The sequence below is a fragment of the Gopherus evgoodei genome, chromosome 6 (assembly GCF_007399415.2).
Source record: "Gopherus evgoodei ecotype Sinaloan lineage chromosome 6, rGopEvg1_v1.p, whole genome shotgun sequence".
Taxonomy (NCBI): Eukaryota; Metazoa; Chordata; order Testudines; family Testudinidae; genus Gopherus; species Gopherus evgoodei.
The window spans coordinates 15,356,311-15,373,732 of record NC_044327.1 but is presented as its reverse complement, the minus strand read 5'-3'; the positions used below and the strand labels follow the sequence as shown (position 1 = coordinate 15,373,732).

The 17,422-nt window shown below is 42.3% G+C and overlaps 1 protein-coding gene across 5 annotated transcripts in view; it reads left to right on the top strand.

Annotated features, from left to right (window-relative positions):
• The first annotated feature begins 294 nt into the window (after nt 1-294).
• Nucleotides 295-17,422, top strand: part of KIAA1958 (KIAA1958 ortholog) — a 126,025-nt gene continuing 108,897 nt past the window's right edge. For 2 of the 5 annotated variants that reach the window (XM_030566963.1, XM_030566957.1), the window contains exons 1-2: nt 1,582-1,841; nt 15,837-15,970. The gene's annotated coding sequence lies outside the window, so the exon portion shown is untranslated. Of the gene's footprint in view, nt 442-1,581; nt 1,842-8,776; nt 8,814-15,836; nt 15,971-17,422 lie in introns of those variants that run through there. The other 3 variants (XM_030566960.1, XM_030566959.1, XM_030566961.1) reach the window with 3 other exon arrangements.

The window sequence follows — 17,422 nt, the reverse complement described above, 5'->3', positions numbered from 1 at the left end:
AGGAAAATGTGAAGGTTAGCACTTGGGAGCTAACACATGTCCAAACTACTGTCGTTTTTTAAAAGGCTCACTCACACACACAGGGCCTCTCTTTCCTCTCCATTCTTTCCCTTCAGACACTTTCCTTTAGTTTAACACCAGCGTTTACTCTCCCATGGCCAAAGCCAGGAAGGGGAAGGATTCCTGTGCAATTTCCAGCAGCTCCACCAAGCAGCAGCACTGCCTCATGAAACACAACTGGGAAGAGAGAAGTAGCCCAGCACTTTAATTAATCCCTGTTTACCCCCCCCCCATCTCCCAAATAAAACCCGCAAAGAATATGGCCAGAGCTGCTTTAATTTAATAAGAGTGAAGCACAGATGTGTCTCCCGCGATGCATTCCCTGCTGCTTCTCCTTGGACCCAGAGGAAGGGAAGAGGTTTCACAGATGTCCTAAGGCGGGTATTTGCTTGACATTGTGTTTAAAGTGCTGTTTATTGCCTCGCCATTGAATAACAGGCTCTCTCCCTCTCCCTCCAGCTCCTCCATCTTTCTCCCTCCTGGATGAGATATTAACCACCACAGCCCTCTGGCTGGCAGAGGGGAGGGGGGATTTCTGCACAAAGCAATCACAGCCAGCGCCAAATGCAAGCTGCTTTCACCTCTCTTTGTCCCCCCTCCCCGTCTAAAAATAATACATTCGAGAGGGGCTGGGGGGTTGTTTTCCGGGGCGGGGAGGGTGGAATTAGCTGTTAAGAGCCCATTTTAAGTAGCACTTTAAGTTCCCAAATTAGTGACACATATCGCATGATTCAATATTTACAATAGAAATATAAAATAACATTGAATGGTAGCTCACTGGGGATGCGGGGGAGAGTTCATTTCTGGCTGGCTCCGACTGAGGGATGGGGAATGTTTGCATTTCAATGAAATTCACAATTTCAGAGAGCGGGTTTTAAAATCTCCTTCAGTCCAATTGTCCTTTACAACCCGGGTGTGTGTGTAATATCAAATCCTGTATATGTGTAGATGTATACACATAGACACTACAGCTATGCATGTGTACAGTGTGTGTGTGTGTATAGGTCGTATATAACACATCGTGTGTATAGATCCTGGATATGCGTATCTATACACACATGCTATATGTGCGTTTAGTGTGTGGGTCTATACATGCTGCCATACTATACAAAAGCTTTGTTATGTTAGTCATAGGATGCATATGTGTGTCTATAAACACATTATTAAGATATATGCGCGTATACCCATGTACAGTGGGTCTATATTACGTCTACACAGCAATCTATAAAATGGGGCATGCACTATAATCTTTAGTGTACATAGGTATAATGTCTGTATGCCATAGCTGTATCTAATGCGGATTTCTAGCTAGCACCTCTCTGGAGCTGGAGATACACAGAATATTATACTGCTGAGGTTTCCCCTTTCTCCACCCCACCCCCAACTGCAGGCAGTGTCCGGGCTGGCAGCGGCTGGGAGTGGGGGGGCGAGGGCAGCGCTGTGTGCATGTGTGTGTGTGTGTATTATTGCACACTTCCTGTGGTATATTTATGACCAGGGCTTCGATTTCCGGTAGCTGATACGAGCTCTCTGTGTGTCTCTCTCCCTGAGCATTGAATATCAGCGGGCGGAGGCGGAGGGGAGCCTGGCGCACACACACACGCACACACGGTGGGGGGTGGAGGAGGACACAGAGAGAAGCCAGTGACCGGGGGATGGGAGACACTTTCCCCTCCCCACAGCCACCCCCTCACCATATCACCCTACCCGCCCCAGCCAATACAAGGAATAGACCACAGCCTCCCCCCCCACCCCGCATTCCTATGGACAGACACCTGCAGGTAGGTGACTGCTGGGGGGCACAGCAGGGGGTGTGTGTGTGTGTGTTGGGGGGATACATACTCTGTCTCTCTTTGTGCGTAGGGGAAGGAGGGTGCTTAGGAAACCTGTGTGGCTCTAGACTCAGTGTCCCTCTCTTTGTGTAGGGACAGTTAGGAAGTGTGTGTGTGTGTGTAGGGGGGAGATGATGGACATCTCTGTGGGTGCATGTGCACACAGAGACTCTCTTTTGTGTTGGAGGATGAGGGGGGAGATGGGATGGTAATTGAATGGCGGAGAGAGGTATAGGTGAGAGAAGTTACATGCAGTGTGTGTGTGTGTGTGTGTGTGTGTGTGTGTGTTGGGGGTAAGTGGAGGAGGGTCAGGAGAGCATCAACCAAATGATTCAGATGAGTCAACCCTAGATAACTTAGCAGAGATCAGGTCTTGTTTGTTTGTTTGTTTGTTTTTTAACAAAGTTTTTAGGGCATGAATGAATCAGCTTAACCCACCTTTCGCCCTATTCCCTAGTTTTTCTGCCCCTGTCTGGAGGGTGGTGTGTTATGCGGGGGGAGCTCCTGGGCGTGAGGTGTGTATTGGGAGGGGGTTGGCTGTGTACAGAGGTGTGTGTGTTGGGGAGGAATAGTTGAGTGGAAAGTGTGTGTGTGTGTGTGTATTGAGAGGGTAGTTTGGGGTTGTGAGGAAAATAGACTGTATTGGGGAGGAATGGCTGTGTGTGTGTGTGTGTGTGTGTGTGTGCTATGACTTGTGGGGGGAAAGGACTATATTGGGGAGGAATGGTTATGTGGAGAGGGATGGGTGTGTTGGGGAAGAATGGTTGTGTGAAGAGGGGTATGTGTGTTTTGGAGAGGAATGGTTGTGTGGAGAGGGGTATGTGTGTGTATGTTGAGGAGGAATGGCTGTGTGGAGAGGGGTCTGTGTGTGTGTTGGAGAGGAGTGGTTGTGTGGAGAGGAGTGGTTGTGTTGGAGAGGAATGGTTGTGTGGAGAGGGGTGTGTGTGTGTGTTGGAGAGGAATGGCTGTGTGGAGAGGGGTGTGTGTGTGTGTTGGGGAGGAATGACTATGGAGAGGGGTGTGTGTGTTGGAGAGGAATGGCTGTATGGAGAGGGATGTGTGTGTGTTGGAGAGGAATGGTTGTGTGGATGGGTGGGTGTTGGGGAAGAATGGCTGTGTGGAGAGGAGTTTGTGTGTTTTGGAGAGGAATGGTTATGTGGAGAGGGGTGTGTGTGTATGTTGAAGAGGAATGGCTGTGTGGAGAGGGGTCTGTGTGTGTTGGAGAGGAGTGGTTGTGTTGGAGAGGAATGGTTGTGTGGAGAGGGGTGTGTGTGTGTGTTCGGGAGGAATGGTTGTATGGAGAGGGGTGTGTGTGCGTGTGGGGGGGGGAGGAATGGTTGTGTGGAGAGAGGTGTGTGTGTGTTGGGGAGGAATGGCTGTGTGGAGAAGGGTCTGTGTGTGTGTTGGGTAGGAATGGTTGTGTGGAGAGGAGTGGTTGTGTGGAGAGGGCTGTGTGTGTGTGTTGGGTAGGAATGGTTGTGTGGAGAGGAGTGGTTGTGTGGAGAGGGGTGTGTGTGTGCGTTGGGGAGGAATGGTTGTGTGGAGAGGGGTGTGTATAGGGGGGACAGACCCTTTCTGTGTGTGAGATCGGTTCATACAGAGGGGCAGAATGGGTTGGTTTCCCTTTTCACTTCGACTTCTTTCTGCGAAAAGGGGCCCCGCTCTCTTTGCCTCCCCGGCCCCCAGCTGAGGCTGAGCCAGCAGGAGGGAGAGTTTCCCACTCCCGCGAGCGGCGTGTGCTGCGGGGCAGCGCCGGCCGGCCGGCCGGGGAAGGGAAGGGAAGGGGCCGCTTGCTCGTTTGCTGCTCGCGGTGTTATTTATTGTTTCTAACGGGGGAGGAGGAGGAGGTGTCTCTGTCCGCGAGGCTGCGCACAGGGGCTGGGGTTTGCTATCAAGGAAGACACCCACCCAGGGGTGGGCTTGGCTGGCAGCACTGGCGGGAGGCTGCAGGAGCTGAGCTGTGTAGGTTATTTCAGAGTTCAGATTCCAGAGGGGTGTGTGTGTGTGTGTGTGTCCTTGGATCTATTTTATTTCTTTGTTTTTAACGCACTCCTGGATATAAAAGTTCTGCATTATTTTTGCCATTGCTTTTGCGATTTGGGATGTACAATACCCCCCCGCCCCCGCCCCCAACCTCTCCCCACCTGACATCTTTACATAAGCGGCTTATTTAAGCAAAAGTGTAGTGAAGTGTTATCGGTACATCTTTAGAGACAGAGGCTGGGTTATCTGTGTAGTAGGGGAAAGCCTGGACCTGTTTTTATAGAGCAAACAGAGTTTCTGTCTAGAGCGGGTTTAGGTAAACAGCTTGATGCTGATTGTGGTACCTTGAACATATGCAGAAACGATTAGAGGATGAACTGGATTTAGCTGCTGTTGTTCAGGCTCTAATCAACCCTCCATCCCTTTTTAGTATAGCTTTGCGGCTGCAAGTGTGGTTGTGTGGACGCAACCTTATATAGCTTAATCTCCCCCTCCCCCCCATGTATTGAGAAGCAGGATCTTTTATAATACATGCGATTTTTGTAGTAAGTTTTGTATATCACACGTTGGAAGCGTCTCTCGTGAATGATTGTTGCAGGAAATCCAAAAGATCCAATTCTTGGTAATGAATAAACAGTAGAAGCATTTAAAACCATAACCTATAGCCCATCTTGAACCTGGTTTGTCAGAAAGACAAATCAGGAATGAGAGGAAACCAGAGCATTGTAAAACAAGTACAGAAAGACACTCAAGCAAAGGAAAATAAAGAAACATTGTAGTGGACAGAGAGATTGAGCCTTCTATGGTTTAATTTCAGCAGTTAAAAGCAGACTTTTCTCCCATCAGTAAGAACTGGTGTGAAATGTTAAAACTTACCTTCCTCCCTGGGATTAATGGTTATAAATAGCACTTGTTACTCAGCTGAATATTAAATAATACTAAATTAAAATTAATGTTATTTCCTAAAAAAAAATCAAGCTGAGTTATTAGTGACAATAGGCAATTCAATGGGTAAAAATAAAAACTGCAACATAGTTTTGATTTCAATAGTAAAATTTTTATTATAGGATGCTTCCCCCCCCCTTATATTATCAACATTAGTTGTGCTGTATAGTTAGGATTGTAGATAGTCAGGGTTTGATCCTGCATCATTAAGCTTAATTGGAGTTTTTCTATTGATTTGTATGGGAGTGGGAGCAGAAGCAAGCCCTTAGTGTACTTGCTAATATATACAAGACTGTGCAAAAATAATTGCGTCCCTTTGACAGTCATTGTGCTTAGGTTTTATTTATTTAATTTATTTATTTTTGAGATTTAAAACAAAAATATATCCTGAAAATGTTGACTGGGATGTAAGAGCTTCTTTTTTTAAAAAATCACCTAAATCCTTCTTTTTTCTAACTTTACAGTTACTCTTAAGCCAAAAGTACAACTAGGCTTGTAACTTCCTCAGGCCCCTGCAATGAATCTGCCACTCAACTTGGATTAAAACCCAGGACTGCCTCCTCCTTATTTTTGACTTTAAGCAAAATATATTTTTCAATCTTGTGCTAAAGTTGATCAGCCCTTTGAAGTGTTATAAAAAGTAAACCAACAAATTGAAGGGTTGTTTACATACTTTACACCCTGCCAGCAGTAGAGATAAGACTTAACAAAGATATATTGTATAAACTAAATATCAACAGAAAGTGTTCAGGGGGATAATGGATTGTGTTAAGTTATGTGCGGTGTAAGGCTCTTCTGAGATATGTAGTATAGTTATTCTTTGAAACAATGACAGAAAACCAGTTCTCGGTTACACAGCATTACACAGACCTTCTTTGTTTTCTGTTTAGAATAGCTGAATTTCTGCAAGGTAAACACTTTTTTGCTGAAAAACAGTTAACACCTTTCTAGCATCTTCAACATTTTTTATTTGGTTACTATTGATAGGCTGATTTTTATTGAGCAGATATATAGTTCATTTTCTCTCTTTTAATCTTCGTCTGTATGCTCTTGCAATTAATGCATTCTACATGTCAGTACTGTAGCTTCCAATATGCATACACTAAGAAGTTCCCTGAACTTGAGTTCTTAGGAGGAAGTACTGTATACTTTTTTGTGCAGTTCCAAAATAATGGCTCACTGTGGCTGTGTTTGCAGAGCGCTAAAATTCAGTTTACTTTGTTAGCCTTTCACCTTTGACAGTTATCAAATAAATCTTCATTAAAGTGTGCCTTAAATCTCATCTTGATGTTAGTTTAGTTGAATGTTTTAAATAAGCAGTGTTGTGACTAATTTTAACTGAGTGGAAAACCAGAGAGTTACAGTGATATGATTGTTTGGTATGTCCAATATGCCTCTTAACCTTGCAGCATGCTTGTTAGCTTTGCTGTAGATGGTTGTCTGTGGTCTGATGCTCTGAACACACCATAGGGAACTAGGAAGATTCTAATACAGTTTTGGCAGTGATTCTCTTTTACTCTTTGGGCGAGTCACTCATCTTCCTTCATCTCTGAAATGGGGATACTACTACTTACTTACCCAATTCACAAGGGTGTTGTGAAGATTAACTTGTGTTTGTAAAGTACTTAAAAAACATATATGGAAATTAATCCTCTCTAGGATTATTATACATCTGATAATTCAAGTGATAATTCAAGCTGAGTGCAAGGCTTTGCTTTCAAATGCTATCACTTATAATTTTTTTTTTTTTTGCAAAACAAAGTAGAGAGACGTGAATATGGAAGAAAAGGTAAATGAGCATGAATTCTAAACAGTTTTACACAGGTCATGTTTGTAATGAAAAATATTTTAAATAAAACAAAAACTTAAGTTAAATGTTTTCTTAATGTATCTGCATAGTAGCCCAACGCAACTTGAAAGAGTTCTGTCTTTTTAAAAGACCCATGGAGAATGACCGCTTCATCTTAAATTATTTGACCTTGGTGCTGATTTGTTGATGTATGAACTTCATTTACCTGCAGGACTGGAGAATTCTGTAGCAAGACAGAAATTACAGTGTACCAGTCCTCTAGTTTGTTTCCTAGGTAACAAATATACTGCATGGATTCCATAATAAGATCCTTGGTTGGCTAGTTATTATGTACATTTTCTTGTTTAGTAAATCTGAGTTCTGAAATAAATAAATAAAGTCTTGTTTATATGACTGTTCCAAACACAAACTATCAAAGGGCAAATGAAAATGATAAATGGAAGCCTTCTACCTTGCGGGAATTTATTGCATTCTATCCACAGTAATACATAGATATAAAGGGAAGTTTCAGTATAAACGAATGTTATAGACAGTTATACACTGGTCCTATCTGAAAAGTCTTTGGTGAAAAGAATAAATCTAAAAACTGTACTGCATTTTACTCAAGCTTGTGTACCTCTCTCAAGTCTGACATGACATTTGCAAGGCAATAAGTTATTTAGTATCTTTACTGTGCTGTTCTCATTGGCTATAATAAATGGTCCCTCATTTCCCAGTCCACCAGTTATCAAAATTCCATGTTGTTTGCATTGCTGAACAGTTCCTTCCTTTATCCAGTCCCCTTTTCTGTTACTTTCCCCTGAATCTGTTGTCTGGCGCCCTTCCAGTGGAAACATTTACATGAGCAAAGGTTTTCATGTGAGTAGGAATTTGCAGAATTGAGCCTAACAATATTTTAGGTTTAATTCTGTGATCCTTCCCGACAGGAAATATTCACTCATTGCTTTTTCTTTCCTATGATATGAACTGAAGAGTTATTGTCTTAACAATCCGTCTGATTTTTTTTTTAACAAACAGTTATAAATAACACCTAAACTGAAGGAAATTAGAGGGGGCAAAAACAGTCTGTCTTTGCTACCCGCTCCCCTCAGTTTGTTTATGTCCTGCATTTGACAGCTCTTTTTATGTGCTCAGTTCCATTTCTAACCCTGTTGAATTAGTAAATCAGTGAGTTTCCCCTGTTGTCTGTGAGAGTCTTTCATACAGCAACAGGTGAGAGAAAAACATTTTTAAAAATAGGAACAATTGACTGTAAATCCACAAAAATGGGCAAGTGTAGTACCTGAAACCACTTTACAACTCATCTTTTAAAACTGACTAGATTTCAAGTTGTTGACAGCCTCTTCAATGATCAATACCATATATCAAAAGCCTTAATTATTTTCTACTCTCCCACTTTCCAGGTCCAACTTTAACCAGTAACTTCTTAGCAAAAGGCTGGGGCAACAGAAATCTACCAAAAAACTGACTTTTGTGATGGTCTGATTCAAAATCCATGGAATTCTGCAACAATTTTTGTTGATTTTTATTTTATTTGGATATGTTCTTACATTATAATGCCAAGGAGAAGCAGAGAATATTTATTAGTCAATTAAACGGAAATGCTTTCTCTGCTGCTGTGCAGCACCTGTTCCAGGAGCAATTCTGAATTAGACCTGATGTGATTAACTGAATATTTTCAGTGTTGGATTAAAATGGTAGGGCAATTAAAAAGAAAAAGAAACAACTTTGATCATGTAACAAATTACTAATCTAAGATGACATCACAACTAAAAATGAAATAGTAATAAAAAAAACTGTTTGAATTTGTAGCTTCATAATGACTTACATCTTCGTCTTAAACTTGGAATCATTTTAAAACACCAGTCCCACATGCTTTAGGGCATGTTGGCATGTAAACAAACAGCAGTCATTTAAAAAAAGATGATAATGTCAGGTACAGTCAATTTGACCATAGATTTAGGATGTTGTTTTTTAAAAGGTCTGCAAATGCAAAAATTCATGGGCTACCACAACTGACAGCTGCCACCATTCGGCTAAGAATTGTACATACTGCTAGTTAGTGCAACAAATACAATACGATATTTCAATACAATCTTCCAACTTTTCTCCTCCACCTCTTATGTCTTGTCTTTCAGGCCCTGATTCTGCTAAGACCTATGCACATGCTTAACTTTATGAACGTGAGTAATCCCAATAATTTCAATATGGCTATTCACATGTGTAAAATTAAGCATGGAGGTTAATCTTTGCAAGAGCTTCGACTGCAAGCTCTTTTGGGTAGCATTTGTCATTTATTATATACAGGTATGTAGTATATATATGGCCCTTCCTGGTTGATGCCTCCAGGAACTACTGTAAATAATAACAAATATTGTCAGGAAATGGATTTTTTTAAAATGTCCATAACCGTTATTAGAAGTTATGATTTATGATACATAAGGATAAGATTTTGTCACTGAGGTCACAGAGGTCATGGGTTCCGTGACTTTCAGAGACCTCCATGACATTTTCTACATCTTCAGCCCTGAGCCGGGGGTGGTGGGGCCAGACCTCTCATCTGCGATGGGCGGTGGTGGCCCTGGAGCTCCAAGCTGCCACAGGGGGGCCTAGCGCTGTCATTCTCTCCTTCCTGCTCCCTTTCAGTCCTTAGTTATTTTTAGTAAAAGTCACAGACAGTTCACAGGCTTCCGTGAATTTTTGTTTATTGCCCACAGCCCATCCGTGACTTTTACTAAAAATAATGGAGACAAAATCTTAACCTTACTGATGTACTTTAATGGATTTAAACATCCTTGTGCAGTGTCTGAAACTCAAATCCCTGTATCTTAGTCTCTTGCTAGTACATGAGAAATGGCTATTGAAACTGACTAGATACAATGTGAAAAAGCCAAACTGATGACTCTGTTTTGTCCAAATTGAGTCAAATAAACAAAGTATTCAAACAGCATAAATAGTGAAAATTAAATAGTTATTTAAAATTCTCCTAGTTTTTATGATCTCAGGAATTGTATTTCCAGAGAAGTGTGATTTCGTGGGCAGAGTAGCTAACTATGAGTCAAGCGTCTGAGTTGTTTAAGTGATTTTGCCACTGACTTGCGTGAGACTTTGGATAAGACACTTAGTGTTTGTCCTCAGTACAGAGTAAACTCTAGTTACCCACACTCAAGTTGCTCCTCAAGTTAGCCTAGCTCATGTGAGGGTGGCTACACTGCAAAGTAACACACAAGTTGCTGTGTCTATGCTTGCACTGTATGCATCCATGTGTGGTACTAAGGGTACATCTACACTTTGAGCTCAGGTGTGATTGCCAGCTGGAGGAGACATACTCGAGTGAGCTCAGACCAAGCTAGCATGCTAAAAATAGATGAGTAGCCGTGGTGGTGCACATGGCGGAGGGGCTAGCTGGTATCCAAGTACGTATCTGGGGTCTCAAAGGGAATCCTCCTGGGCAGTTAGCTCCTCCTCCTGCCACAGTGGCAACACCTCTATTTTTATCACACTATCTTAATCAAATGTAGCACAGGTATGTCTCCTTGAGCTGGAAATTACGTCTCAAAGTCTAGGTGTACCCTAAGACTTTTGGGGTTGCATTACAGTAAGCTGAGCTGCTCTATTAATTCTTTCCCTTTCTAGGCACATGGAGGGAATTGTGGGAAAGCATTGGAGGACTAGCAGCCCTTGAGTGGAACTGTGTCCACACTCTGTGTCCACACTGCAGAGTTGCTGACAGCTTATGAGATGTGCTAACTCCAGTTTTAACCTAGATCAGGGTAATCAATTGTTTTTTTGTCAAGGTCCACATTTCTTGGTCAAAGTATAGTCAAAGTCCAGCCTCCAGAGAAAATTAATATAACAATAATAAGTAAAAAAATTTCATGGTCTGGTCAAAAGCATCTGGTGGTCTGGATTTGACTGCAGTTCACCTATTGCCTGCCTTGATATATCCTTTGACAGGCCAGTCAACTTGAATTAAAAGCACCAATGCACTTGAGTTAAGATCTTTTGCATAGAACAGGACCCAAGTTAAAGGCAACGCTAGTCTAGTTAATGTTGCACGGATGACAAGCCCCAAGTATCTGACCCTGATTTTTCCTAGCTGTAAAACGGAATCATCCTTGTCTATTTCTCAGGGATATTGTGAGGAGTAATCTATTAATGTCTGTGAAGTGCTTGGAGTTCTGTGGAAGAGCAGTGCTATAGAAGTGAAGAGGAAATTAATTTTTATAATGTAACTTCTATTAACCTAACAATGTCCCTTTAATAAATGGAAACAGCGGTGCTGAGCTGGGAAGCCAAAAGTGGCTGCAAAAATTATGGGAAAGCACCACATTATTTTCGTGAAAATAATTTTTACTCCTGTTCTTTAAATCCTTTGCTATTGCAGCAAATATATAAATGACACATCTGCATTTGTGTTCTCCGCCTTCCTTCTCAATGGTGGCCTGTGTTGTTTTTTCTTGGACATGTCTTCAGCTTTATCCCTCTGAGATATGCCACTGATACTAGCCCCCTTCCAAAGATGGTCTCCGGGTGCCAGTTCAGGAAAGTATGTAAGCAGTGCTTAAGTCCATCCTTCTTCAGAAGAGTACTTAAGCACATGTTTAAAGATAACCACATGTGCAAAGTTAAGCGTGTTAAAGTGATGTCTGTGGGACTTAAGAATGTGCTTAAGTGCTGTTCTGAATAGGGAGGTTTAGATGAAATGACTATAAGCTAGGTGCATAGATAGTCTCACCTTTGCTCAGAGAGTAAATGTGGAAAATTTCAGTCCAAAAGGCAAATGTTTGGGGGTAAAATGTGAAAAAAGTGGGATACAATTGATACTCTTTTATAACCTTACCTATAGCAGGTGTAGCCTGTACCTGCTATACATCCTGACATCTTTTTCTCATAGATCTTCTGAGTTTTCACTGGATTTAATTTATTTGCATTAACAATTTGAAGGGATACTATTCAACTCTTTGTTTTAATTTCATATCACCCCAGTATAAAATGCACTTGTATGCTGTGTGTGCTTCTTAATGGCGGTCTGAAATTTAACATACAGACTGGATTTGAAAAATCCCACTTAATTTTTGAACTTGCGCAGTTTTAGAGACAGCTATGAGGCGTCCATGACATGGAATGATTCTGTACTGTAAACATAACCAAACATTTTTCTGTAGACTTTCTTTATGCTCACTTTGCTGGAATGGGTAATGTGATTGCTTTGAGCAGGGGGTTGGACTAGATGACCTCCTGAGGCCCCTTCCAACCCTAATAGTCTATGATTCTATGGTTCTGTGACTGTAATTGGGTCGGAATTTGAATTGGACTTATTATAGGGTAAAATGGAAGGTGACCCAGCTTTTCCCCATAGAGCCAAATTATGAGGCTTGCAGAGACCCTGGGTCTGCCTAGACTAGAGTGGGAAAGTGTAGATTGCAGCCTGAGGAAACACATCCGCACTGGCTTAGATTGAGCTAGTGCGCTAAAAATAGAAATGTAGCCATAGAGGCAGGGATTAGCTGCCCTAAGTATGATCCCATCTGAGTATGACTAGCTGTCCCAACTATGATCCCCTCCTGCTGCTTGTGGTGTCATGGCTACACTTGATCTGAGCTAGTGTGGGTGAGTCTCCTCCATCTGGAATTTACATCTTCCAGCTCTGCACACTTGGCTGCTTGAAATAGAGCTTGCTCCATTCATTGGCATCTAATGTAATCTTTTGCCACAAGGAGAGACAGCTCAATAGCGTGAGAAGCATCAATGCCTCGTGGACTGACCACAAGGGACTCTTCTGTTTTAATTCCAGTTCTGACACTTACTTCTTTTGTGGCATTGGTCAGATCACTTATGTTTTGTGACTTAATTTCCTTATCTGTAAAATGGAGATAATGATTATAATGCACACTTATTATACTCATCCAATAGGGATTTTGTGTTGGTGGATCAGGTAACATTTCCAAAATGCAATAAAAAAAATTAAGTTTTGCCAACACATGAAGCCTGGGGAAGGCATGGGAGAGAGATGTGGAAACAGAAGTGGCAGAGAAATGGCACTCTGGAGCAAAGAACATGGAAAATGTAATTGGTATACTTTGTTTTCTTCCAAGAGACCTGCATACAAGTTTGTCCCAGGATGATAGAGAAATATGTTAGTGGAAATTAGCTGACACACCTCTAATCAGGAACTTTTCATAGTTGTTACATGCAGTGTGCTTTTTGATCCAGGACTGACTCTTGCCCATTCCGTACCTCACACCTGTATGTTTTGGGGGGCAGTGAAATTCTAAATTTGATGGTGGAGGGCAAGAGGCAGAATGGGGGAGAAAACATTTCTCTGCACAGTTCTGACTGATTGCCATTGAACTTGATTGAATATCAGTAATTTTACCAGGTGACTCGTATTCAGCATAGGGAAATATGGTCATCCTAAATACAGCAGAATCTCCTCAGATTTCTCTTATCTACATAGGGCATGAATGTCTTGAATGTCGTCTTTTGACTATATGGCAGCTTTATGTAAACAAAATCTCCCATTTGAACCTTTTGAGGCTTAGCCTCTGGCTTACGATCTGCATCCAGTTTGTATTTCTCTTGTTTGTTCTTAACACGTTCATGAATAGTTTCATTGGAAGGTTTGGTTGAAAAAGAGAATTTGTAAGCCCTTGACAGGTGTAACTTGTGTATTAGCCTTGCATGCTCTTAACAGTTCAAAGGATGATACTCTTGTTGTTGAGTGTGGAGTGGTCCTGTAAGCAAACGGTGTTTTGTGTAAAGCTTTTTATGGTTTGTTCATTCTCATTGGCTCTCAATGGTATAAAAAAACTATGCTCAGTACCATTGCTATTCAGGTATTGTTGCTTTTCAGCAGAGGTCAATTGCATTCCATTGTCAGATACCAATTCCTTGGGAAATCCTTTGTGAGTGAAGACCAATGACAGGAATTGTATCATTAACCTTTCCAGTGAATGTAACTTCCTACCACTTTGAATGATAGTCTACCATTACTATGACAAACCTTTGCATAACAGACTGATCTTCTTCAAATGATCCCATTATTTCGAGAACCATTTTCTTTCATGGACAGTTGGGATAGTCAACTGGCGTGAGAGGCATGCTGAAGGTTTTCTGTGACTTATAACTACTTGCACAAGCAATGCAATTCTTGATTATTTCCTCAACCTGCTTGTCCATTCCTGGCCATTAGAACTCTTGTCACAGTTGTCTTTCAGTTAGACTCCTCCTGAGATGTCCTTCATGTGCCAGGTGGATCAATCATTCTCTCAGACACATAGGCACAACAAGATGGCCAATTCTCAAAATGCATTAATTGACAAGGACAGATCTTGTGATACGTGTCTATATGGTTGCAAGTGTTCTGGTATCCTCATCTTATAAGGCCGCCCATTGACTGTATAAGTCTTTAGGTCCTGAAGTACCTTGTCTTCTCTCATGGCTGTTGCTCACTCTGATTCTGTGATCACTCCTTGAGTTGCAGCAGAGATCTGTGCAAAGATGATCTCTTCATCACTGTTCACAATTGAACCCTCATGATAAGATATGAGCAGGCCAGGCAGACAGTCTTCAGTGATGTTCTTGGTACTATGACAAAGTTCCTCCTCTACCTTGGTGGGTTCTGCTCTTATTTGGCAGATTTGCTAACATCAGTGATCTTCCCCACAGTCTGGGTCAACTTCTCCTGTGCCTGATCAGGAGTGGGGAGGTTTCGAGGGAACCCGGGCCCGCCCTCCACTCCGGGTTCCAGACCAGGGCCCTGTGGATTGCAGCTGTCTATAGTGCCTCCTGTAACAGCTGCATGACAGCGACAGCTATAACTCCCTGGGCTACTTCCCCAAGGCCTCCACCTTCTTTATCCTCACCACAGGACCTTCCTCCTGGTGTCTGATAACGCTTGTACTCCTTAGTCCTCCAACAGCACACCATCTCAGTCTCAGCTCCTTGCGCCTCTTGCTCTCAGCTCCTCACACGCAGTTCCTCTCCTCTGGCTCCTCCTCACCTGACTGGAGTGAGCTCCTTTTAAAACCCAGATGCTCTGATTAGCCTGCCTTGATTGGCTGCAGGTGTTCTAATCAGCCTGGCTGCTTTAATTGGTTCTAGCAGGTTCCTGATTACTCTAGAGCAGCCACTGCTCTGGTCACTCAGGGAACAGAAAACTACTCATCCAGTGACCAGTATATTTGCCCTCTACCAGACTCCTGTACCCCACTGGCCTGGGTCTGTCACAGTACCTGTAAGATACACTGTCTGGAAATCAAAGTCCATTAGTTTGGTGGCCCACTTGACAATTCTTGGTGGTGCTCATCCAGAGCCTCACGTGTTGAAGAAAACCTGAAAGAGGTTTGATCAGATCTTAAGATAAATCTCCTATCCCACGGGTAAGTTCTGAACATTCTTATTGCCCAGAAACATGCCAGAGCTTCTTCTCAATGACAGAATAGGAGTTTTCTGGATCAGTCAGGGCTCTGGAGGCAAATGCCATAGTGACTTCTTGTCCATTTTTTTTAGCTGAGTCAAGACAGCACCATACTTTCAAGCATCTGTTGTGACAATTGTTTGCTTCTCAGAATCAAAAGGGCTAAGAGCCAGGCTGGTGGAAATTGCATGTTTTATCTCATTAAAGCAGTTCTTGCACATTTCATCTCATTCAATCCTCACATCCTTTTTTAGGTGATGACTAAAAGAGGAACTACTTTTATAGTAAAGTGCTGTAAAAACATAAAGTAGTATTCACACATTTCCAAGAAGGATTGAAATTAGTCCTTGTTGTCAGGCTCTGGTGAATCATGAATGGCTTTCACCAGGTCTTCTTTTGGTTGTATGCCATTCTGAGAGAATGTGTGCACTAGATATGTCAGATTGTACACAATTGCCATTTCTTGTTGCTGTTGGTAAGTCCATGTAGCCAAAGTTTTTCTAGAACCTATTTTAGGATTACATCATGTTTGGATACATCTTTGCCATACACTCGAATGACAAGGTGGGTGAGGTAATATCCAGCTTTTCTTTTATTGTTCTGAGGAAGAGCTCTGTGTAGCTTGAAAGCTTGTCTCTTGCACCAACAGATGTTGGTCCAATAAAAGATATTACCTCACCCACCTTGTCTCTCTAATATCCTGGGACCAACAGAGCTACAACTACACTGTATATAAACTAGAATGTCATCTTGAAAGTAAGTAACGCCCCTTGTCTCTCCAAAGATCCCATGCATCATTCTCTGGAATACGGATGCTGCAGAGACTATCCCAAATGGCATCCGCTTGAATTGGAACACACCTTCTGGAGTGATGAGAGCTGTGTACTTGCGGGATTCTTCCATTAAGGGGATCTGGAGGTAAGCGGTGGGTAAATCAAGGGTTGTAAAGACTCTTGCCTCCTTCAAGGTGAGCAGCATTTTGTTGATGTTGGGTAGAGGATGGCAATCCACAACATGTTGGAGTTGAGTGCTCTCAAGTCCACACACATGCAGATAGCACTATTAGCCTTCCTGGCAACAACGACAGGAGAAATTCATTCTGATGAATCAATTGGTTCAATGATCTCTGCTTTGCATAGTTTCAGAATCTCCCCATTGGGTGGTTGTCTCAATGCAATTGGTATGTTTACACTTTATGCTAGACAGGCATCACTTTGTTTTTTAGCTGGATCTTGTGCTTTGAACCTTTTTTGCTACACCTGTGGTATCAGTGAAAACTTCTGGAAAGTCGGAGACAATTCCTGACTGTAGCCTATCCTCAGTTTGCAGGACAGGTTCTGTACTATTCAGATCTAATATCATCTGAAGATCCCTTTGATGATTCTTTCCTAAACTAGAAATTGCCTTTTGGATTACATAGATTTTCCCTCGGGTATTATGGCCTTTGTATTTGAGAGCAGCTGCAAAAAAGACCATTGGTGGGGTTGGGAGATGCACCATACCCTCTGGGGTATTTGTCTGGGGGATGCAACTCAGTTAGGAGCTGGAAAATAGCACAGTTTAGAGGTGGCTGAGAATTATAGTGTAAGCAAAATCAGAATCCACTAATGTCCTCCTCTCAGGGCCATTGACTCGCACTTGGTGGTGTGGTAATCTCTCACATTTCGAACACCATCAGGATTCAGTTCACCATCATCTTCATGTGTGAAGACTCCAGATGCAACACTGCTGGCAGACTTACTGACTTTAGCAAAATGTCCTTTTTTGTTGCAGTTCTTGCATACTGATTTCTTAGGGCATCCTTGAAAGTCTGCCTTATGACCTGTGCACTGCTTCTGTAGCTTTGGTAGCAATGTGGTATGTGGGAGGCAACGCGGATGTAGACTTAGGAATGTTGCAGGTTGCAGTCTTGTACGGGACTACATTAACCTCTGCAGGCAGGAAGACATCTGGTGTCATGGAAAGTGACTTAGAACAGTGGATGGCACTTCCCATTCATCAGGTGGTTTCTCCAAGGTAAGTCCTTTTGTCATGAGGAATCATTCACAAATCTGAAAACTGGTCATCCTCATGACAATTTGATTTCTGGTAATTTCATCTGGGAAACTGGCAAATTCACAGATTGCACACAGCTCACATAATATAGCGACATAGTGGCTGACAGGTTCGTGAGGCACCTGTGCATTGGAATAGAACTTGACGTGTTTGGCAACAGCATTTAATAGAGAATTAAAACGATCATCCGGGCTTGGAGAGCAGCACCATATGGATCTTGCCATATCTTGCGGCAAATCAATAATGGGAGGCAGATGCCTGAAGATTCACTGCCCTTCAAGATCAAGGCACTGAAACAGTAAGGCTTTCCACTTT